Genomic DNA, 15,376 nt, shown 5'->3' on the forward strand with positions numbered 1-15,376 from the left:
GGTCTAACAGAGATAAAAATGTCAAGAAAGGAACTGCTCTTTAATAACTTGCATGTGTCCAGTGATTTTCAGTTTTCAAAGTACTGTACCATACTTTCACAAAGTACTGTACCATACTTTCACGTCTGTCATCTCATTTTATCGTTAGAACAGTATTTTGAGGGATCTCATGGAGTCAAAGAGCCACCTAGATTCCATACAGTCACCTCTCTTAGCTATTCAGGGGCCAGTCATGCATATGTATCACCCATACCCTTCATTCCTTCATTTTCTTTCCATTGACTATAATATTAGTATTTTTACCAAAGTGGAAGAAAAGAGTGACAAACTAACCATCTTCTTAGGAGCAGCTTAGTTGGTTTAAAAAATCCTTCTAAGAGATTCAAATAACCAAATGATATTACTCATGGATATCCTTTATTGACCTTCTCTTCCAGGAATTAATAGGGATATACCTTGTTATATATAGATTACTAAATTGGAACTGAAGTTCAAGAATTTCTTATTTAGCAGCAAAATAACTGGCTAACACACCATCTGAAGATTTCCTTCACAAAACTGTTACATTTCTTGGCTGGGTATTTAGTTAGAAGGCTCTTCATCTCCTTACTCAACACCTTCCATGTATAATAAGGCTGTGGGATGCAGGGCAACATTTATCACTACCTACTCTACAATAAATATGTTGTCCTCCTGCTAGATTCTCTGTCTTTCAGGTTTTTCACACTTGAATATCAAGATTCTTGAACAGCGTGAGAAAAACAAATTATACAAAAATCTCTGTTTTCTAAAGGCGCAGGACTCAGCTTTAACTAACTTTCAACATACATACTGTGGTAAAAAAAAAAATGACACCTTAACAAATAACACAGTTTGTGAAATGAAATTTTACTCTCAATCTCTGTGCCTTGGTTTTCTCATCTGGAGAATGGAGATAGTGGTAATACCCACCTCACTGGGCTACCAGGCCGTTGTAAAAATAAAATAAGATAATCCAGTATGTGCTTATACGCTGGCGCTCAATACATAAATTATCTAACATTCTTCTTCCTTGGAGAGTATTTAAAGTTCATGGTAACACGTTTTCAGACACATGAACAGGAATTTATCAATAAACAGAATAGCTTTTCAACAAGGCAGTTTCCTTACCTAGTAAGTGAGGGAGAGATAACTTGTACTGACTTGCAAAATCTAAATTTGAAAGGGGTTCCCAGTAAACATGACCCAGGGCCAGAAAGGGTGCAGTTTCTGTTGGAAACACACAAGGTGGCCTTCTCCTATAAACAGGATACTGCACTAGATGAAGCACTGCCCTATTATAGTATGACAATTTTCAAATTAAAATGTTAATAGCAAACAAGTAGGATAAATTTGGTGGGTTTTTTTTCCCCTTTGGCTCTCAAAATAAGATTTCCCGCTAGTAATTATCTTCAGCTTCATACTACAGACTTTGTAATAGTAGGCACCAGAACACAAAATAAAAATAAACTTGCCCCTTATTTAAAGTCTGTATTTCTTCTACTAAAAGAATCACGACTTAACATAGATTAATGTACCCCAAAGAGACAAAGTACATATTTTTTCTTTTGTTTTTCCTTTTATCCCTCTTCTCACTCAGCACTGTTGGTTAAGAGTAACCTTTGGGCTACTTCCCCTTTCAAAATTCTTCTCTATTTTTAAGGTTCAGCTTAGAGTTACAGATTCTCTGGTGCAAGAGATGACTTCCTCCTCTGTGATTCCTCAGCAACCTGTTCCTGGTGTTACCAAAATATCTCCTTGGTTCTACTTTGCAACATGGGTCGTGCATCTCCAGATGGAAGGTGGACAAGGGCTGCGGTTATGTTTTACTCCTCTCTGGATCTCTACAATGGCTAGGACTGCTGAGTACACCGCCAAACATATAAACGTAGATCTGAGTCAAAACTACATCAAGATACAAAGAGAGAGATTGAAAATATAATTGCTATTTGATAGGAAGACAAATTTTCAATTAGCTCCATTTGGTTAAAGCAGGTAAATAAGCACATATTCAGGCAGGTAAACAAGCAGATAATCAGCCTGTTTTAATTTTAGAACAGTGAAAAATTATATATGAATATGTAAGTAAATATATATCCAAGAAAAGATCAGATTCTGTATAGGTAGCCCCACCATGGGTTATAATTCTAAAAGTCTGTTGGAGCCTCGGATTGGAATGACAATGTACACTCTTATGGAAATAATTTATAAATGGTGGGCCCAAGAGCAGCAGCCATGAGCAACCCTAAGCTCAGAGCTGGGTAAGAGAGTCTGAGTAGACAGGCAAGTATGTGTGCAGACACGTGTGCACACAGGCCTGTGTAGGTCCGTGTGTGCATGCATGCACATGTGTGTGTTTTAAGGAGCCCTGGTAGCAACTAGCATAGAAATAGTATCTATTTTTAATATATGGTCATTTTTTATTTAAGGGTTGATGTACCAAGGCTGCTTAAAATAGATGGTGACTATTTTATAGGCAAAGACCAGAGAATGTCTAACAGATCAACAAAACAGTATTTCTATCTGGTGTTTTCACATGGGGTTTTCCTATTACAAATTGGCGTTCATCTCACTGTTTGTGATTTTTTTAATGAACTTAAAAAGCAAAGAAAAAATAATGAATGAAAACAGGCTTAATTTTAAAAAGCAATTTATGTATGGTGCATTTTTAAAAGAAATGTTAAGTTTCACTTTTATTGTCCAGCAGTCATCAAATTAATCATCATATTCTACCTGGTTCTGAATATATATACTACCAGCTGAACAAAGTCACTCAGTGTATATTAATACTTGCATTCAGATGTCTCTGCATTCACAGTGAAAGCCCTCTCAGATTATAGCTTTGTTAGGAAGTATTGTCTCTGCATACTTAAAATGTTAAACTTTATGTAACATTGCTATGTTTTTTTTTTTTCAGCTAATCTAAGATATATGTTGAAGCAAGAAAATACCCCCCCCCCAAAAAAAAGACAAACTATACCATTTACCCTTAGGCATGAAAAGATAGCTTATTTGACATATAATTCACATACCATACCATTCACTCATAAAATGTATGCAATTAAATGTTTTTTAGTATATTCACAGAATGGTGCAGTTTGCCTGGAAATTTCTTGTTTATCACTCAAGATTAAACTCCATTTGGGGTGGAACTTTCTGTGGCCCATACAACGCTTAATTTCTTCATCCCCTGTTCTACTTTTGTAATTGATATACAATTCCATTCCAGTATTTACTGAAAACTGGTTAAGAAAAAGGACTCAGCAGTCTGACAGGCTTAGGTTCTACATTTACTTAGTTATTTCATTTACAGGCTTAGTTATTTCATTTACTGCTCTTCACTGCGGACAAATTATTTAAATGTCTCCGAATGTTCATTTTCTTCATTCATAAAATGACAATGTATCAGTAGGATGCATTAGGTTATGCTGTATAGCATACGATCTCAAAAATCTCAGTGGCTGAGCCCGCGCGCCACAACTACTGAAGCCCGCACGCTGCAACTACTGAGCCCGCGTGCTGCAACTACTGAAGCCCGTGCACCTAGAGCCCGTGCTCCGCAACAAAGAGAAGCCACTGCAGTGAAAATCCTGCACACCGCAAGGAAGAGCAGGCCCCCCTCGCGACAACTAGAGAAAGCCCGCGTGCAGCAACGAAGACTCAATGCAGCCAAAAATAAATTAAAAAATTTAAAAAAAAATCTCAGTGGCTTATAACAACAAAAATGTAATTCTTCTTCATGCTACATATCTTTCATGGACTGGCTAATAAAGCTTTGCTCAAGTTGCTTCCACTTGCAAACTGTGAATGTGGAAGAGGGAGAGGAAAAGAGAATCATTGGCTTAAACCTTCTTCCCGCATTTCACTGGTTGTTGCAAGTCACACAGCTGCTCCTGAGCTTAACTAGGCAGAGATTCTCACACTCCCACGGAGAGGGAAAGCAGAATATTTGGTAAACGGTGATACAATCTACCATAGAAATAATAAAAATACCTGCACTGTGGAGGGAGGAGTCAGATGAGATACATAAAGTATCAATACTCAGTCGAGTGCCGGACACAAGTGAGTGCTTCCCCATTCAAGGAGGCAGTTGTGTTTACATGTTTGTTTATAAAATGCAAAGGAGGTTACTGCCTTCTTTGCATCCCCATTCCAGAAACACAGTTTGCTCTTTAATAAATACTTGTTTAGCTGCATCATTTCACATACCAAGCAACCGTAACTAGAGCAGTGAAATCACCAGAACATTCTTTTAACTACCGCGTGACGTGCAAAACGAAAGTTACGTAAAGTTAGCATCATTTGGGATAATCAGAGCATAAACAAATAAGAGTTAAATATTTCTAAATAAATCTTTAACATCTGCCTTCCCATTGGGTTCTTTAATTATCTACGTCATATTTAAGAGAAGCCAATAGAATTGTCTGAGTTGAACACTCAGTCTAACGGGGTTGCATGTATTATTCCCACGAAATTGATCAGGTATTGATTTGTTCTTTTAGTGTCTGGTAGACATGGTCTTTTTTTTTAAATGGAAAAAAGGGCAACTATATTTTAAATATATATATATTATATATATATATATAAAATATATAAACATATATACTTTATACATACATAATTTTTAACATACACCTATGCATGTTATATAGTGTTTGAATCACAACAGAGTTTATTGCTAGTTTTCTTCTCCGTTATTTTACTTTAAAATTAATACAGTAAAATTGACTTTTTTCTATGTGTTCAGTTTCACGAATTTTAACATAGGTGTAGATTCATGTAACCATCACAACAATCCAGATACAAGAACTCTTTTGATTTCTTGGCATTAGCAGAGCAGAATAATAATTTAAAAATAAAACAAAACACTGATAATACCAGTTGAACATAAATGTGTGTATAATTACAACTCTTAGCATTTTGACATTAGTATTAATGTATATTCTTATCTTCATAATGTGAAGTCTGATTATTGACTCTGACACTAAGATGAGTGGTAATGGTAAAGGGGGACTGAAGTCCTTTTAACATTTCTATGAAAGCTAATTAGAACAGATGTTTTGTCTCAACTTATTTTAATGCGAATATTGGAAATGTTAACTCTTTGCAGTTTAGAAGTGAATTTCCTGTTATAATTAAGTTATAGATCAAATGTAAATTAGAATCTGTTCACAATATCCACTCCTTTTCATTTGGGATATAAGGATTGGAAGTGTTCTCTTTTTGTGTTCCCTTGTTCACTTTCTGATGCTATTAATGATAATTTATTTTTAGATGGCTGAAAGTAAATGTAGGTGCTGGTAATTGACTTAGTGGCTGTTACAGTGTCATTAATGAAATAATGGATGAAATATGACTCTGATCTTATTTTATCTTGACCTATATGACTTCTGGAGCATTGAAGGTGACTCCAGAAATAGGATTTCCTGGAACACAGGCACTGATGTTTGACCTTTACCTAGAATTCTTTGTAGGATTTACTCTAAAATAACCATTTTGATTAATCAACTGGGTTATTCAATCATTCATTCATTCAACTGTAATTTAACTGTTTAAGTGCCAGGTATTAAGCAAGGAAATGGAGAGATAGAGAAAAACACTGTATACTCTTGGGGTATGAGCATGCATGGTAAAATTGTAGGACAGGAAAATAAGAGCTAATTGATGTCTGTACAGTGTGCTCTGGCATTGAGAGTAAAACTACCTAAAAAAGAGATATTTAAAATAACATAGCATTGCTACAACAGGGATGAACTTTGAAAACACTATACTAAGTGAAATCAGCCAGACACAAAAGGACAAATATTGCATGATCTCACTTACATGAGGTACCTAGAAGAGTCACATTCATGGAGACAAGTGGGGGAGAGAGGCATGGGGAGTTTACTGTTTACTGGGCACAGAATTTCAGTTTGGGACAATGAAAAAGCTCTAGAGATGGACAGTGGTGATGGGTGCATAATACTGTGAATGTACTTAATGTCCCTGAACTGTACACTCAAAAATAGTCAACAGGTAACACACATAAGGCATAAGGCTGTATATCTTGTAAAATGACCCAGTAACCTGTCATATCAGTTCTGCTTCTTTTAGTCTAATAATATCAATTATACCTTTAAAAGTACATTTGGGAAAAATAAGGAGTACACTTGGGGACCACTTAATGATTCTCTACCTATTTACTCTTTTATCAAATATACCAACTGTAACATTTGTTGAAATCACTTTAAAGAGAGAACTGTTTGTTTGAGGGTTGGACTCACAGATCTTATAGGCTGAACCTGTTACATACTTCTAAAATAAAGATGCATATGGTAATTAGTATACATAAAATAATGAAAAACACTGTTCTTTTTAAAAACGAATGTTTTTCTGTATTATAAAGGTAATATATATTTCATTTTTAAAGTTTTGGAAAAACAAAAATAGAAAGAGAAAAATAAATCATAGTTAAAGCAATACTGTCGCTATCATCTTGAAACAATTATATAATAAAATTATATTTGATACCATCTGGTGGGTTTGGAGAAAGTAAAATGATTTTCAAAGAACAAAATATTAAGTTAATAATATTTCTTAACAATGCATCATTCAGTGTGAGCTCAATTTCTTCAAAAATGAAAGAAGTAAACCTTTCTTCTAAGCAGGGTTCAAATCACCCAGGCACTTATACTCAAGGGGCTCATTCCACATTAGCATAACAGGAGAGAGAAATGTGAATATGAAAACAACAAACAAAGGCGAATCAGAGATAAGAATCAGCAAAAATGCCTTAGAATCATTCCTGAAGAAGTTATTACCATTTGAGCAACTGTGTCCCTGGAGCTATGATGAGAGAGTAAAAAAAATAAATAGACCTGAAAGAAACTTCTTTGTTCAAAAACAAAAACAAAAATGAGAATGAAAGTAAAAGGAGAAAAGAGGGATGGGCAATTCTTTCCCCATTCCCAAATTTATTGTAACGTAAGGGAATTCTTAAAAACATGGACCAGAAGAAGTCATTTAATTGGAATGATTATTGGAGGGAAGAAGAAAGCTCTCAGCACTCTCCAAATCACAATACTATCAAGTGGTACAGCAGCAGTAGTAACAGTAATAATAGTGATAAGCATCCTTATGTGCTAGACATTTTGCTGATTCACAATGAAACCTGCAGAGCTCTGGCGGGGCCTTCCTGGGTATAAAAGCCCCTCTGTGATCCCCATTTCTTGTTTGTAGAAAAAAAGGCTTTAGTCCCCTAGGCCTCCCCCAAATTCCAAACAGCAAACTCAAGTAGTTACTAATTATGGAAGTGAGAGAATGCAGAAACAAAGGAAAAGCAGTCACGCAAGAAAACTAGCAACAGCTTAAACAATAGTTTAGGGATAAAACAGAGTCCTAGTTCCTCCTCAAGGGATATACATAACAATCTGACACAAATCTTTGAGTTGTTCTGCAGAAACTAAGACCCACACCCAGGTGGAGGCTGGTGATTACATGCTGATCACAAGCAGTAGGCCCCTGACTGGTTGGAACCAGAAGGTTGATGATAAAGATTCCCAAAACATCACCCTGTTACCTCACCACCAACCAATCAGAGAGAAGTCCATGAGCTGCAACCCTCACCCCAAATGCTGCCTTTAAAAATCCTTCCCTGAAAGCCATCAGGGAGTTCAGGTCTTTTGAGCACGAGCTGCCCATTCTCCTTGCTTGGCACCCTGCAATGAATGCTGTACTTTCCTTCATCCCTGATGCCAGGAGACTGGCTTTGCTGCCACTCAGGCGAGCAGATCCAAGTTCAGTTCCGTAACAACACTCATTATCTCATTTAAATTTCTGAAGAAACCTAGAGAGTAGTTTTACTGAATCTAACACTCAGGGAAGTTACAACCTTGTCCAAGGCACAGTGGTACAACTGGAGTGTAAATACAGTCACCCTGACTCTCAAAAGTTACCAACCCCCAAATATGCCTCTTTCGCATATGGATTATTTTGAGCTAAAGGCCACTGAGAACCAGCAGACCCAGGAAAAGGTCTAAAAACAGGGCCTTTGTTTTCCTTTTGTAAAAGGAATTTCTATTTATAAATTTTCCATCTTTTTGGCTGCATTGGGTCTTTGTTGCTGCATGTGGGCTTTCTCCAGTTGTGGTGAGCAGGGGCTACTCTTCTTTGCGGTGCGCTTGCTTCTTATTGCTGTGGCTTCTCTTGTTGTGGAACATGGGCTCTAGGTGCATGGCTTCAGTTGCTGTGGCACACGGGCTCAGTAGTTGTGGCTCACGGGCTCAGTAGTTGCGGCTCACGGGCTCTAGAGCGCAGGCTCAGTAGTTGTGGCACACGGGCTTAGCTGCTCTGCGGCATGTGGGATCTTCCCGGACCAGGGCTTGAACCCGTGTTCCCTGCATTGGCAGGCAGATTCTTAACCACTGCACCACCAGGGAAGTCCCAAATTTTCCATTTTTAAAGGTAGAAATTTTGGGGAAAAAAGATGTAAATATGGAAATTCCATACTAGGAAGAAGAGAACAAAATTTTAACAATTCCTATCAATGGTGAAGACAAGACTTAAATATGCATAACAAACCTTTCTAAACAATCCCTGTTTACCATACTTTTCTTGGTCACATTCCCATAACTAGTCTTCCTCACCCAGAACTACAAATCCGTTTTCTTTGGTTTTAGCATAAGATGGTATACAAACCCAAGTTCTAAACACCCTTTGGGGTTACTGACTGCTGGGTGCTTCCATGCATATGAGTGGGAAGCACATGTTAATAACCTTCTGTTTTTCTCTATCTATCTTTGGCTAGTCTAACTTACAGAAACCCACCTGGAGAACCTAAGAAAGGTAGAGGAAAAGATTTTTTACTTCCCTACACTCCATTCCATCAAAATGTGTCTCACAAATGAGTCCCCCCCTAAATCTAAAATCATTCCTGAGGAACAGCACTAATTAATTCACATGACAGTGTTAACTAACAAGTCATTTCTGGGATCAGGGCTTGAAATAAGCAGTGGAGAGCTGTCTCTCCAAAACAAGACCAAAATAAAATCAAAGAGTTTAAAATTTTCAGTTTGCAAAATTCTCCTTATGTTTGATTTATTAGAAATGTGTGGATTTTTCCCAAATGTCTCAAAATGCATGAATTAAATGCTTCTTATTACATTAGTTGAAATTAAAATATAGTAAATTAATAGGATCTTTGCACTCTTTTGTTACTGAACAATATGGAATTTGAGGTCAAACGGATAAATGGGTATGTAATTTTTATAAAGCAACAAAGAGGGGCCTATTTCCTCCTTGTTCTACTTTAACTGTTTTCACTTGGTAAAATTGGCTTCACGTGTCAGTTCTTTAATTGGGTCTGAAATGAAAGCATTTCCAGTTACTGCATGGTAGCCTAGCTTGTCTAAGAACACCTAGTCAGAATATTTTCTGAGATTTGAATCTGCTGCTCTTTTAAGCACTGTGGTTCCAAAGTTATAGGATCAGATAGCTTGTATAGACTATAAAGAAAGATCAGGAAAAAATTCCATGTGATGAGCCAAATTTACCTGTTAAGACTTGAGCTATTTTTTAAATGTTCTATTATTTTTTAATCAAATGGAAGTTAAAATACTATGCAATTAAAATCGATTTCTTCAGATTAGAGAAGGAAATGAAGATTTTTATTTTCCTCTTTTCTGTCAAAGTCTGTAGCCTCTGCAAATATTGAAATCTGATGTACCTTAGGCAGAACCAAGGTTCTGCCTAAGGTTATAGAAGCAATCATTTGATACATAAGTATTTTCAGATCTTAAATGTTGCCATTTTTATAGGATTAAAGTATTTTTTTTAAAAAAGATAGAGCAGGCCTTGAACTTCATCTTTCCAGTGATCAAATGTTATAAATATATATTGTTAATATATTATGTTTACCTGGTTTCAAAACTGGATAAAGATGGGTCTAAATAACAATGATTAAGGAGATATAAGATACCATGTTACATACTAAGTATTTCCTTCTGTCTTAGGTGAGAAAAAGGATTTCCAAATCAAGTACTCTGTCTTTTTTAATATTTCAAAATTAGCTAGAGATCAAGAATCTAGAAGACCGATAGGATGAAAGAGAACTATGTCCAAGAGAGGTTAACAAAATGTGCAATACGCTGAAATGAATGCTGGTGGAAAGTGATGGCACCATCAACAGTTTTCCATAGAATGTTTAGATGATTTCCTTTGTCCCATCCTCAAAGGACTCTGAATAATCTCTCCACAGAATTACCTAAATGGGCACAGTTCAGTTAGGAGATCTAGACAGAGCTGGGATTATTGTGAAATAAGAAGAATAATTTATTCTGAACAAATAACACTCAGTGTCTCTCCAGAAATGGTGTCAAGAAGTGGGAGAACACAGCCCATATGAAGAAATTTCTCCCAAGAGGCTGCCCTGAGTAAATGAAATGTCTTCAGCTGAGCGAAATGAAGACAGGAAAATCCAATCCCTTAGTGGTTTAAGGATTATACATTAAAACTACTCATTAAAAATTAAAAACAAATGGGATACTCCCATCTGGGTGTTTATTTTCCCCTTAATAAACTATTGAATGACTTTCCCAAGCACTGATTATATATATGACGTTTAAAAATGAACTCACTGTGGATGAATGGATAAAGGAAATGTGGCGTATATATACAATGGTATACATATTATTCAGACCAAAAAAAGAAGGAAATCCTGCCATTTGTGACAACTTGGATGGACCTTGAGGGCGTTATGCTACGTGAAATAAATAAATCAGACAGAAAAAGACAAATGCTGTATGATCTCACTTACATGTGAAATTTAAAAAAAAAGAAAAAGAATTCATAGATACAGAGAACAGATTGGTGGTTGCCTATTCTTATCACTTATTGTGATCATTTCACAATACATACAAATATCAAATCATTATGGTGTATACCTGAAACTAAGTTGTATGTCAATTATAGCTCAATTTAAAAAAATGAAAGCAGTATATCCTTGCCGAAGCATTACAACCTTTTCCTGATCAGTTTCAAAACCTCTGAATTTCTCACCTTCATCCATTACACCCCATTAGTTGCCATGTGTTTCTTCTACTACTCAACCCTCAGAAGTCTCTGATATTTGGCCATATCTACCTCCTGAGCATAACTTGGCACTGTCCAGGTCTCACAACTTCTTTCTTACAAACCATAGTGTAAATTGGGCCTTGAAATGGGCACAGAGTATTCCTGGAGGGAAACAAACTAGCAGGCAAGGGTCATTTAAAAATGAATTCATGTCCAGTCTTTAATTTCCATTTTTACTTTTTCATAAAACCGATTTGTCTGTGGTCAAGGCCTCATGCGGGCTCTCCTTTCACACCTCCCTCTCACTTTTACTGAACACCTTCAGGTCACCAAGTAGGGACTTGTGAAGCTGCCTTTTTCAAAACAACATAATGAATTCCCATGGCTGCCACCCTCAACATCCATTTCATTAAAAGCAGAATTTATAATAAATTTCTATATTTATGCTTAAGAAGTATTTATACTGTTTTTGATGAATTGTGTACTACTACTAATCTAATGACAATTCAATAAAAAGTGTTTTTGAAAAAATATTTAGAGCCTTGCAGTCACAATGTCTTAATTTATATACACATTTTGATACAGAAAAGGGTGGTAGAATGATCAACAGATGACTTTCAAGCTTAAAAATATATTAGATAGAATTCTGTAGAGAAAAAGGAAATTCAAATTCTGGGAAAAAAAGAGGATGATGTAAATTCTCCTATTTTTTAAATATTTATTTGAATACATTTGAAAGAGTGATATAACAATTTTATTTTACAATTCTATATTTAAAATATACCAGAGGTTACCTCTTCTGCAGCTATTTAAACTTAGCATGAAAAATAATTCAATGTCAATCAAAAAATGTATGAGGTGGCACATGATTTTAGAAAATTATTTTGGGGTAACACCAAGCAAAAGTTTCAAAACCACTCACAGGTCTGCAAAACCAAGTCCCAACATCTTAGTCTGGCATTCTGCCCTCTTTCCAATCTCATCTTCCCTGATAGCTTTCCTCTTTTCCTCCAACATATACCAACTCCCAGGGAGCACATCTCCACCTAAAAGGGACCTATAGCGTTTTGCCTGGGACATGCTCTAGACTTTTCACCCTTGTTTAAATGTCAACCTCAGCCTAGAACGCAACTCCCCACTTCCAAGCTACTCTTGCCTACCAAAAACTATCCACACCTCGTGTATCAATTCCTCCTGTGTTTCCCAATGTATACAAAGAACTAATCATCTCTTTTCAATTTTCATTTAAAGCGCTTTGTATCTCTACTAGGCAATTACCACATTCTACATTTCAATTACCCCCACCACCCCGCCATATCATATATAAAAAAACAGTTGGTATCTTTTTGTTTGAGTTGAATAGCAGTTAAACCAAGAGTCAACGTGTTTAAGCGAGACAAACTATATAGACTCAGTATTCACAATTCTCATTCTAGCTTTTTCAATGATTTCCTATGTGCCTCCAGGGAAACCTCAACTTTGGATAGTTTATACCTAAGTTTCTGCATTTTAAGCTTGAAGATTATACTCTTGCTTTTTTAAGTGTACAGTTTGAGTAACTTTGTACAGTTGTACAACCACAAACAAAACTGGCAAAGTCGTTTTTTTAAAAATTGAGATATAATGGATATATAACATTTTAGTTTCAGGTATACATCATAATGATTTGACGTACATATATATTGCAAAATGATCACCACAATAAGTCTAGTTAACATCCCTCACGACACGTCAACACATTGTTTTTCTTCTTGTGAAGAGGACTTTTAAGATCGACTCTTTCAGCAACTTTCTAATATACAATATAATACGGTATTATAAACTGTAGTCACCATGCTGTACATTACATCCCTAGGACTTATTTATTTTACAACCGAAGATTTGTACCTTTTGACCACTTTTACCCATTTTGCCCACTGCCTACTTCCCTACCCAATCTGTTCTCTGTTTTTATGGGCTCTCTCTTTTTTCTTTTTATTCCACATATAGGCGAGATCATACAGTATTTGTCTTTGTCTGTCTTATTTCACTTAACATAATGTCCTCAAGGTCCATCCAGGCTGTTGTTTTCTTTATCCATTCATCCATCGATGGGCATCTTACTTTTTATACAGGAGAATTTTTAATGAAGTTAACCAAAAATAATTTGTCATCATCTGCAAATATGAGAGACCTATGATAAGTATGACTAAATTATAGGTACCTAATATTAAAGCCATTTTTAAGATAAATAAGATACAAGGAGGTCACATGACAAGGCCAATCAGTTGAAGAGCAGATGACACTGCTCAAACTCTATGCTAGTATCCAAACTTATCTTCATTCTCCTGTCCAAAATATGAGATCTTCTAAAAAACATAGACTCTACAATCCTATAAAACAAAAAACTCCATATTCACTAGCCATTTTACTAGTCATCTCTCTCAAACAACAACCAATAACAAAATGATGATGAAATTCATTTTAATTTTTTATTCAACATTAAAATATGCAACATGATCAATTCCCACAGTCCATTTCAATGAGAATATACTATATTTCATCCCTCAGTAATACAACTAGTAACTTATAGCCCAAAGAGAATAAGAAAACCTGGTAGTCTCAGAAACAGCTCAACTTCATAGTCATTTGTATGTCTAACCTAACATCTGTTTCCTGTTTATATTTTCACAAGGTATTTTGCATTGCTCGATGTAATTATATATTCTGCAGTAAGAAAAAGTACGATATAAGGCTTCCTTTAGTCCCATCTGGATGTAATAAAGGAATCAAATTTTGAAACGGCAAGACTGTGAAAGGAAACTTCTACCTTTAATCATAACAGAAACAGCTGATTGCCCTTTTCCCTACACCATGACACTAATAACTGTAAGAAAAACACTAGCCACATGTGAAACTCTGAATCAGTACAGTGTAGGTAGGATCTGAGGAGCCACAGATGGGTTGAATCTATTTCAAGCTGACTTTACAAAACCCAGTCCAAAGTTGAACGTTTGCAACATTATATGTGGAATGTCCTTTAGGATTCTGATTACATAGTAGCTGAGTAGCCACATCTGTGATATATTACAAAACCAAAGTAGTTGCCAGAAAAGTTGTTAGCATTTTATTTTTTAAGAACTTAACATTTTTTGGGGACTTCCCTAGTGGCACAGTGGTTAAGAGTCTGCCTGCCAAAGCAGGGGACATGGGTTCGATCCCTGTTCCGGGAAGATCCCACGTGCCACGGAGCAACTAAGACCGTGCACCACAACTACTGAGCCCGCACGCCACAACTATTGAAGCCCTCGCACCTAGAGCCCATGCTCCGCAACAAGAGAAGCCACCGCAATGAGAAACCCACGCACCGCGATGAAGAGTAGCCCCTGCTCGCCACAACTAGAGAAAGGCCGCATGCAGCAACTAAGACCCAATGCAGCCAAAAATAAATAAATAAAATTTTTTTTTTAAAGGACATTTTTGGTTTAGTAGATCCTATAGTCTCAGTAGTCTAAAATGTGAGTCACTTCCATGTCTTTGAGTCTGTAATCACTTTTCTGAGTTAATGAAAATTAATGTATTACATTAATTTATTAATTAGATATGTAAGGTAATAATTTAACATAATAACTCTAAGTGACTTATTAAAAAATCATAGAATGAGAAAACTAAGTGATATATATATCAAATTCCTCTTCTACTGCTACTACTTCTATACAAAGACAAAGATTTAAAGGGGTTACATGACTTGCCTAAGGTCACACAGTTACACAGTGCTAGAATTAGGGTTGGAACCAAGGTCTTCAGATTTTCAGAACAGTGTCCTCTCAAATATAAATCTTCTAAATTGTAGTGTATTGTAGGTAGATTAAGTTATACCAAAATGCATTCTAACAGAACATGTGGCTCAATTATTCAATCTGCCATCATACAAACATATCTAACATAAATAAAACCTGTACATTCTGAAGGTTTTCATTCTCTTGAACAGGCATTACATCAAGTACCTACTGGAAAAAACCAACTCACAACCAATCCCAACACTTCACCTTATAGGGGGAATATTATGCTAGGCCATCTGCTGAAGGGTCTTCCCATTCAAAAGTCTATCTAAGAGAATAGTGGCAACTCTCTTACATGGCTGGCAGTTTTATTAAAGCCAAACATATGTCAACCCTATGATCCAGCAATTCCACTCCTACGTATATACCTAAGAGAAATGAGTGCACCTGTTCACCAAAGGACATGTATGATAATGTTCATGTAAGCTTTATTCATAATAATTGAAACCTGGAAATCACCCTAGTGTTCACCAGGAAAATGGCTGAAC

At 36.1% G+C, this 15,376-nt stretch overlaps 1 protein-coding gene across 4 annotated transcripts in view; it reads right to left on the reverse strand.

Annotated features, from left to right (window-relative positions):
- Positions 1–15,376, reverse strand: part of CDKAL1 (CDK5 regulatory subunit associated protein 1 like 1) — a 650,586-nt gene that overhangs the window by 233,986 nt on the left and 401,224 nt on the right. The gene's annotated exons all lie outside the window — the stretch shown is intronic.

Source organism: Eschrichtius robustus, chromosome 12 (assembly GCF_028021215.1).
Source record: "Eschrichtius robustus isolate mEscRob2 chromosome 12, mEscRob2.pri, whole genome shotgun sequence".
Lineage (NCBI taxonomy): Eukaryota > Metazoa > Chordata > Mammalia > Artiodactyla > Eschrichtiidae > Eschrichtius > Eschrichtius robustus.